The sequence below is a fragment of the Clarias gariepinus genome, chromosome 25 (genome assembly GCF_024256425.1).
Source record: "Clarias gariepinus isolate MV-2021 ecotype Netherlands chromosome 25, CGAR_prim_01v2, whole genome shotgun sequence".
Lineage (NCBI taxonomy): Eukaryota > Metazoa > Chordata > Actinopteri > Siluriformes > Clariidae > Clarias > Clarias gariepinus.
Window position 1 is genome coordinate 1,551,606 of NC_071124.1, and position 9,464 is coordinate 1,561,069.

The window sequence follows — 9,464 nt, forward strand, 5'->3', positions numbered from 1 at the left end:
AAGTGCAACAGTAAAAGACCTCGGTGTGATTATAGATTCAAGCCTTTCATTTGAAGCACATGTAGATAATATTATCAATATTAATATTATTAATATTATCAGGATAGCATTCTTTCACCTCACAAATATTGCCAAGATAAGAAATATATTGTCACCAAATGATGCAGAAAAACTAGTTCATGCTTTTATCATGTCTAGGTTGGATTATTGTAACGCCTTACTGTCTGGTTGTTCAACTAGGTGCTTAAACAAGCTTCAATTAGTCCAGCAGCGAAAGTCCTCACTCGAACCAGAAGATATGAGCACATCACCCCTATCTTATTCACATTGCATTGGCTTCCTATGAAATTTCGCATCGATTTTAAAATACTACTCTTGACGTATAAAGCATTAAATGGTCTCGCGCCGCAGTATCTGAGTAAACTGCTAGTGTCTTACAATCCGCCACGCCTACTTTGATCAAAAGATGTAGGCTGCTTGTCAGTACCGCGTATTATTAAAACTACAGCAGGGGGCGGAGCTTTTTCTTACAAAGCCCAAAGTTATGGAATAGTCTTCCAAATAGTGTTCGGGACTCAGACACAGTCTCAGTGTCTAAAGCTGAAGTCCAGGCTAAAAACCTATTTATTTAGCCAAGCATTTTTATAAATAGATTAGCCTTAGGTAAAGGAGCAGATCTGGGGGACTCATGGACGTAGAGTATTAGGTGAACTGGTATGTTTAGATGCTGTCTTCCCCACTCTCATTGATCACTCAGGTTTGTTGACGGTGAGGTGATTGGTTGCTTTACATCTCTGGAAGCCCTCATGTCTGTGTTTCCTTCTGGCTCTCTCTTTTTAGTTATGCTGTCATAGTTAGTCCTGCCGGAGTCCCTACTTGCACTCTGCACTAAATATACATTCACCTTATACATTGTTCGACTGTGACCATACCTAACGGTTATTTCTCCATCTCTTTTGCTTTCTCCTTTTCTGCTCTATCCTCTCTCTCCATCTCTTTTTTTTCCTCTACCTATCTCTTTGTCGAGCTATACATGTCGCTCCTGAGCTGCCAATGATCCAGACCTCCTTTGCCCGCTGGACCTGTCTAACTCATCCGGGAGTCCTGCTTCTGGTTGGAGATCTCATCACATGGATGCCCCCGTGTGGTCTGCCTGGAATGCGTGTGGTGACTGGGGATGGTTCCACTTTTCCATAAAGGTGGTCCTCCCCTCGACTGATGCAGACAGCTGTTCTCTGAGGACCTGTGACTTCAGTCGCTCAATAGCTCAGGGAGTTTTTACTTGCCACTGTCGCCGTCGTCCTAGGCTTGCTCATCAGAGACAATCATATAATTTTGATTCATACACACTTAATTATTTCATACAAACTTAATTCTTTTGATTGTGTAAAGCTGCTTTGTGATGATGTAAATTGTTAAAAGTGCTATACAAATAAAATTGAATTGAACTGAACATCACCCCTTCAATATCCAGCTTCATACTCCTTAACCTGTCTGATACTCTTTTCACCTCCTTTTTCAGGATAACTCCTACTCCATTTCTTTTCCTATCCACACAATGGTAAAACAATTTCAACCCTGATCCCAAGCTTCTAGCCTTGCTACCTTTCCATCATATCAACCAACTCTTTTGCCTTTCCTGTCATAGTCCCAATATTCAAAGTCCCTACTATCAATCCTAAACTCTTGCCTTTCCTTTTCTCTCTCTGCTTTCGAACACGCTTTCCTCCTCTCCTTTTTCTACCTCTTTATCCTTCACTCTCCACAAACATGCCATTTGTTTGTTTTCTAAAGTAACATCTCCTTCCAGTGTTCTCACACACTCGCCTAATTTTTTATAGACATTGTAGAACGATGTGACAATTGAAACTTTAAAATTTTTGTGATTTCTGGTCGACAATTATTCAAGAAGGTGGTAAGGAAAAGTGGGTTAGGGTTTTCTTTAGAGAGGGGCATACCACCCAAAAGGGTCCAGGTCTTTCAAAATCTCTTGAGAAACTTGGATGTAGTCTCACTCTTTTCTTGTCTACAATTAGTTACCTGTGACAGATTCTGACTAGCTTGTTGACATGCGAGAAGATAAGTAGTTAGCTCATCTTTTAAGTTATAAGAAATAATGGAAACTTAAATTATCCATTCTACCGCCAAAAAAAATAAATACATAAAAACAATTAACACTAAATATTAAGTAAAAATAAAACAAATTAACCTGCATGTTACCTTTCAAAAAAGTAAAAAATAAATCCCAGCAGATAAGCGTTTCCCTTTGTGCATGCAGGCACTGTGTGTGTGTGTGTGTGTGTGTGTGTGTGTGTGTGTGTGTGAGGCTAGAGTAAGTGGAGACTCTTGCCTTCAGCCCCTACTGTCTTCCTTTCCTCATCTTACACATTAAAACTTTCTTCTCTCGTTTAAACACACACACTTAAAGGTCCTACACATCATATTTTTCATTAAATGTTAATATCTTTATTATATCTTTAGGGTCCTAATGAAAAGTTTGTATTATACGTTAATTAAAAATTCAAAAGGATTGTGTAAAAAAAACACTACTTTTACTTGGTAAAAACTAGCTCTGTTCTCAGCAACCTGTTTTGCTCATGACCTCTGCTGAGCCCGCCCCCCAGTTCTGTGGGGCGTGACACGTGGGGTATAGCCACGGAAGTGTAGTCCAGTGCGGGCAATGCTTTGGACTGCATTACCCACAAAGCATTGCCAAAGCAGTGCTTTGTGGGTAATGCAGTCCAAACTGGAAAACTATGGAATATGGAGCCCGAGCCTGTTTTCTTCAGTCATTTTTGGTTTGATTTAAGTACGGAACCTACGCGGAAGTTTGTAATATCGCCTAAGAACGCAGAAATTAAAAGAATGGACATGCATCGACACGATTTGTCTTTCTCATCACTTCATGGGCATGAATTAACGGGCTGTTACGCTGCCGCGAGCAACAACAAGAAAAAGCGGAGAAACTTACCGAGAGAGATACGGACGCGATGTGTTTACTGATGTGTTTACATGACTTCTTAATCTTCGACAGACATCGTTATAAACCATCTAACGTAAAAAAGGTAAGCATAATATAGTTTTCCGACTACGTACACAGTTTGCAACTAGACAATCACCTTAATGCATTGTTTATTATAAACGGGCGATTAGGGATTATATAGAGACGGATGTACACAGAGAAGAAGCCATAACCATGTTCTATGAGAGTATAAGTTAACTTACACTCCGCATTCATCGTGATTATTAGAAAAGGCGATCTGCAAAGATTCATAGTAAAATAAATCACACTCACCGAGCCTGGTGAAGATGAACCAGGAACACGAAGCGTTAGTACAGATCTGATTTTCAGGAGCAGCTTCCTAGTAAAACCTGCTTTATATTGACCCGCGTTTATAAAGCAGTCTGGTGAAAAATGATTATCGCAAACATGAACGCATTTAGGTAGATCGGCGGGGACGTTAGCTTTAAAAACTAAATTCAGCCACTGCCTCCTCAGTGGCTCAGATACCTAACCCTAGGTAGGTACCCTAGGTCACTAACCCTAGGTAGTGAATGACGACTGCTGTGTTCGCTATTACACCCAACAACTGTACACAACACTCGCTTAGGCGCCATTTTGCTCCAGCGGCGAAAAACAATGGCCGACAGCTTCTTCTCACTCGGGGCGGGTCTTTGCTAAAACACCAGTGTCAATCAACTTGTGTAGGAGCGGCCTCTTGTGGTGTGGCGTCACACGGCAAGGCATTTGTGATTGGCCTGATTTCAGAAGGGGGATGTTACTGTAATAAACGAAAAGAAAACCACTGGTTCACTCTTTATCATCGTAGAGTGGTTGTGTACGCACTCTCCTAACACACAGTTCAGTCCAAACAGCTTAAAATAGTGCATGTAGTGCTGTATGACCCCTTTAAGGAAAGACTATTGTTCTTCTCTAAATTATTAAAGCTTCTTCGCTTTTTTTTTATGTTGCTCGCGACAGTGTAACAGCTCGTTAATCCATGCTTGTGTAATGATGGGATGGACAAAGTCGTCGATGCCCGTTCTTTTATTTTCTGCATTGTCAGGTTATATTACAAACTTTCGTGCACACACGCACCCCGCGATAAGGAAGAAAATAGATTTTAAACCTCTGTATTGAGAATTTCTTTTTCCTGACTCGCATGCACACGTGTTATAAGAAACAGTACACGCGTGCACAGATGTTGATTATACCAGTAAATACGAGCACCAAGACCCAGCAGGGGAGAAGATTCCGCAGCGCAAGAGAGAGAAAAACCGTTGGCTCAGTTGTGATCACGTGACGCTCTGCGTCTAAACAAGAAGCGCGTGCGTGAAACATAATACTCTGTGCTCGTAAACCAAGACAATGCTCGTTTTTCAAGTTAAATTTTATTAAAAACTTGGCTCGTCCTGCAGAACATTCGTAAACCGCGTTACTCTTAACCCGAGGTTCCATTGTATTCCTTTTTTTTTCGTCGTCCTCCTTCATCTATGTCATAGATTTTTCCACTACAGTCAATTTGTCTGTTTTAGAGTCTAGGCATTTTACCGTTTTTATTAAATCAGCCTCATAGTACCCATCTCCCAAAACCGATTGCAAAATAAAGCGATAATCCGCACCCACGAGCTGACAGTGCCTAAAAGCCTTTATCAGCATATCAACAAAATGCAAAGGTTTGTTGGGAGAAGGAAGCATCTTAATAATGTCCTTCAGCGTGCTTACAGATGGTGGAATAATTTTTGGACCCTTTGGTCCCAAAGAGGAAACAAATGCAGTGTTTTCGTGTCAAGGTTTAGAGCGAGACCTCTCATCCGGACCTTCATCGTCCGATTTATCATCATCCTCACCATCAGTATCCTCAGGATCATCCGAAAGAGGGCTGTCAGGAGTTCGTCCTGACACCTTCTTGGGAGTCTTTCCCTTTCCTGAGGCACACCCTTCTGACGAAGGTGAGCACAGTTTTGTGGGTACGGGGAAGACAGGCACAGATGGGCAGCTCACAAAAGGATTAGTGGGATTCAAATTAGGATGGATTTTCTCAATAATTTGTTGGTTATATGCTGATATTACTATTTCAGCATGATATGGAGGAGGGATCGGGAAGGTTGAGAGAACGGACGGCTTGAATTTAGTTTTGGGTGTGACCTTTGGAATCTTTTTTTTCTGTATTTTAGTTTCTTTTATGTTTAAGTATTTACTGTATCCCAAAAAGCTTTTATTTCTACCCATTTTATAAATATGAATTAACCAGTGACAGAAAGAACCAATATCTTCAACAAACAAAACACAATAAAACAAAAAGGACAACAAAAGAGCTCAACAAAGACAACAACAAGTAGCGGGCAACAGAATACAGCTTCCACACTATGCTTCAGTTCAAGGAACTTTTCAGAAGCGAGGGCACGCTAAACAGGCGTAAAAGCCACAAGACAATCCTCCCCCGTATATGGTCCAGATACCAAAAACCAGGGAGCGTGCTTTCTCTATCCTTATAGAAAAAAAATTTAAAAGCAGCACTTACCTAATTAGCGGTATCCCGGACGAGCCCTTAAATTGTAAGGATTTCTTGAATTTTGGTAGAACCCTTTTCGTCTACTCAGAGAAAGAAATTTGCTCAATTCTGTTTCCTGTACATGACCTACGGAGGCTTTGCGATGCTTTGCGCATGCACGCCCAGTAGAACATGAACGAATCACTCTTCGAGATACTTGTTCTTCTGAGTCATATTAAAGATTTGTTCAAAAAGAACGAATCGTTTATGAATGCTTTATTACTAGTTGAGTTACCTTATGGTGTCTGTTGCTTCTCTAGAGGATCAGCTTGTTTGCTGCTCAACTGTGAGTTTGATGCCTATCTTTCTATTATTTTTTGGTTTTGTGGAGCAACTAAGAGAGTGAATGTTTGGAAAGTTATTTATTCAAATGTTTTGTTGGGGACTTGTTATAAGAAAATAAGTTGGTCCCCCCTTATTTTCTTACAACAAAAATAGTTTAAATAGCTGGGAAGGTTATACTCCAGAGCCAGGTGTGTAATACATCTCCCACACTATTAGAGTCATAACGCATAAAAAGAAGTCAGTTTCTGAGCCAGATGAAACTCCAGGTCCAGCTGCTAAACTGAACTAAAGTTGTGTTTTTAGCGCTCTTAAATGTCTAGAACCATTCTGTTCCTCTGTCCATTGGTGAGCCAACGAGCCAACGTCCTTGTAGACTTTTCCTAGAAATCTTCACTATCTAATACAATGTCTTTTCCAAAATAACATCAGTTCATGTTCTTCCTGACCTCTGAGGGTGATCAATGATCAGTGATCTTCCTGCATCCTCAATCCATTTCAATTCATCAGGGATCCAGTAGACGGTAGAAAATAATTTCATCCAAAAGTTTATTCAGTGGTGAAGGACGTACAGGTAGATAATCATCAGTTCCTGACATGAGAGTGGGGCAGACAGGATCTAATCATACCAGTTCACCGTAATACTCTACGTCCATGAGCCCCCTTAGATCTGCTCCTTTACTTGGTTGCTTTAAATGCTTGGCTTAATCAATAGGTTTTTAGCCTATTAATCTCTAATTGACCAAAATAAAGTTCTCAAATAAATCCACTGGAAAATGTGAATGCAACACAAAAACAAACAAAAAAAATTCTCAAATGAATCCACATTACATTATAAATAACAATTGCAATTATAAACATTATAAACATATTACATATGAAACAAAGCAGGTAAAGAACAACAACAAGCATCAATATTAACAACAACAAAAATGATCAAGTAAATATCTGAGCAGTCGTTCATTATCATCTCTCACTCTCACACTCACTTATCACTCTCTTATTTTGGTCAAATCTGAGAATGAAAAAATCGTCTTTTAAACTTCAACATTTTCAGATTTTACCCCAAAATGCCATAATGTGTTTCACAAAACATTAAATGTAACCACACACACACACACACACATACACCTGCACACAGACACACACACACACACACATACACCTGCACACAGACACACACACACACACACACACACGTATGTGAAAGAGAGCCTCAGAAGTTTGCGATGGAAGAGCCTGATGTCTTTGGGCCCCAACTCAGGTTTCGATTGTGTGTGTGTGTGTGAGAGAGAGAGAGAGAGAGACTGCTTGCTCATAGGCATGTGTATATGAGCAATGAGGGCAAACTCTTAAGTAAAAACTTCCTCAGATTGCTCTGTATAAGAACTGAGTCACTGACCTTTGACCTATAACAAAGTCTTTGCATCAGGTGAATTGTGACCTCTTTCACCCTTCTGTCTAATTTAAAGGTGTGTGTGTGTGTGTGTGTGTGTGTGTGTGTGTGTGTGTGTGTGTGTGATTACAGCTCAGGAGGTCAGACGCCTCGCAGTGATCTGGAGAAAGTGTTAACAGGAGAGGAGAAGTGAGTATCACAGACACACATAGAGATGAATACTTTTTCCAGAGCAGCTGTATATTTATCACTTAATTATCTTTATCGTGTTTTATTAATTCGCTTTAATCCTCCCCCCACCTTAAAAAAAGTCTTAAGGCTAATCATCTGGGCCTGTATTCACAAAGCTTCTTAGAATTCTCTCAGAGAGCTCCTATTTTAGCTTTTAAACGTCCTAGCTGGGAGTCTTAGACTAAAAATGATTTAGGAAACTTTAAAGCAACTCTAAGAAAGGAAAGTACAAAACCCTTTATCTTAGTGAGGAGGTGTGGTTGAACCTGTTGCTGGGGATGATGCAGAAATTCAAGGACTGTGACTTGATAAAAAAAATCTGTAAAGGTCTTAAAATGTGCTCTAGAATAAATGATAATAGAACAGACAGTAAAATAATAATGTTTGTATATAAAGAAATTGTAAAATCATGACTACAGGCTACTTTATGCAAAGTTTCTGTTATAGACTAAATATCTTAAAGATAATTAAACAGCCAAATGTTGAAAATGTGTCTAGTTTTGAAACAACTGATTTCCAGGCAGGAGTTACTATATTTCAGTTCTTACATTTATTTATCAAACTGATTTCATTACTTGTGATCCATTGATTAGAGCAAAATGTCTCAGCTTTCACCAGTTCACATGATTACAGGACGGTCTGTTTAAGTTGGACTTTTGAATGGTATGTAACCAACAATCCAAAAAAGAGATGGAAGGAAGTAAATTAACAAGAAACCCAAATTGGACAGAAGATCAGTGTTTATTTTACGTTCAGCGTTTAGAGAACATTTTGTCTTTCCACAATTTTGTCCTCTGCTACAGAAACTCTTAAGCCTCTTAAAAGTCCTCCTTTCTACTATTAACAATTTTTACCTTAGGAACTGTTTTTAGGTACAAGATGTTTCTTAAATTATGAAGATTTCGTCCTAAATTTAAGGGGAAATTCTAAGAAAATGTCAGATTTCTAAGAATTTTCTTAGAATTTCGTCACTAGGAGCAACTTTTAGGCTTAACAAGCTTTGTAAATACGGGCCCTGATCCCCTCCCACTTTCAAACAGGCGTCTTAAAAACTCCTCCTGAGACTCAATGACTCCACGCCACGCCCATTTCAAACAAATCTATTGTGAATCTCAATTAATACTACACACACCTTATAATGCCCCTCCCACTTCTAAATTTAATTTTAATATAATTCTATTTGTATAGTTTTAACAACTCGTACGCCATTGTCGCAAAGCAGCTTCACACAATCAACAGAAATGATGGAAGTTTTTATAAAATGTGAATGTGTATGAATCAGAGTGATCAGTGTGTGAATCAGAATGATCAGTCCCTAAACAAGACATCATTAGCCCCTCCCAAAAAAAAACTCTATTAATTGATTCCGCCCCACCCATTTCACCCATCTGACTCTACCTTAATCCACTTTCCCCCTTTATCTCCACTTCAGGGGCCGTATTCACAAAGCTTCTTAAGCCTAAAAGTTGCTCCTAGTAAATTGACATTTTCTTAGAATTTCCTCTTAAATTTAGGACTAAATCTTAGTCCTAAATCAAAATGGCGGAAAGAAAAAAAATTCTCTAAACACTTGAACGTAAAGCTGAAAGAAATCACTGCTCTTCTGTACAATTTGGTTTTCTTGTTGTTTTACTTCCTTCCATCTCTCTTGGATTGTTGGTTACATACCATCCAAAAGTGCAGCTTAAAGACTGACCTGCAATCATGTAAACTGGTGAAAGCTGAGCCATTTTGCTCCGATTAATCTGAAATAGACCACAAGTAATGAAATCAGTATGATAAATAAATGTAAGATTTACTTTAATTAGTTACTTTAATATAGTAACTACTGTATAGAAATTGGTTGCTTTAAAATTAGACACATTTTCAACATTTGGCTGTTTCAATTATCTTTAAGATATTTAGTCCATAACAGAAACTTCTATATATACAAAATTATGATTTTACTGTCTGTTCTACTATCATGTATTTTATATTACAAGGAGCTTATTTTAAAACGA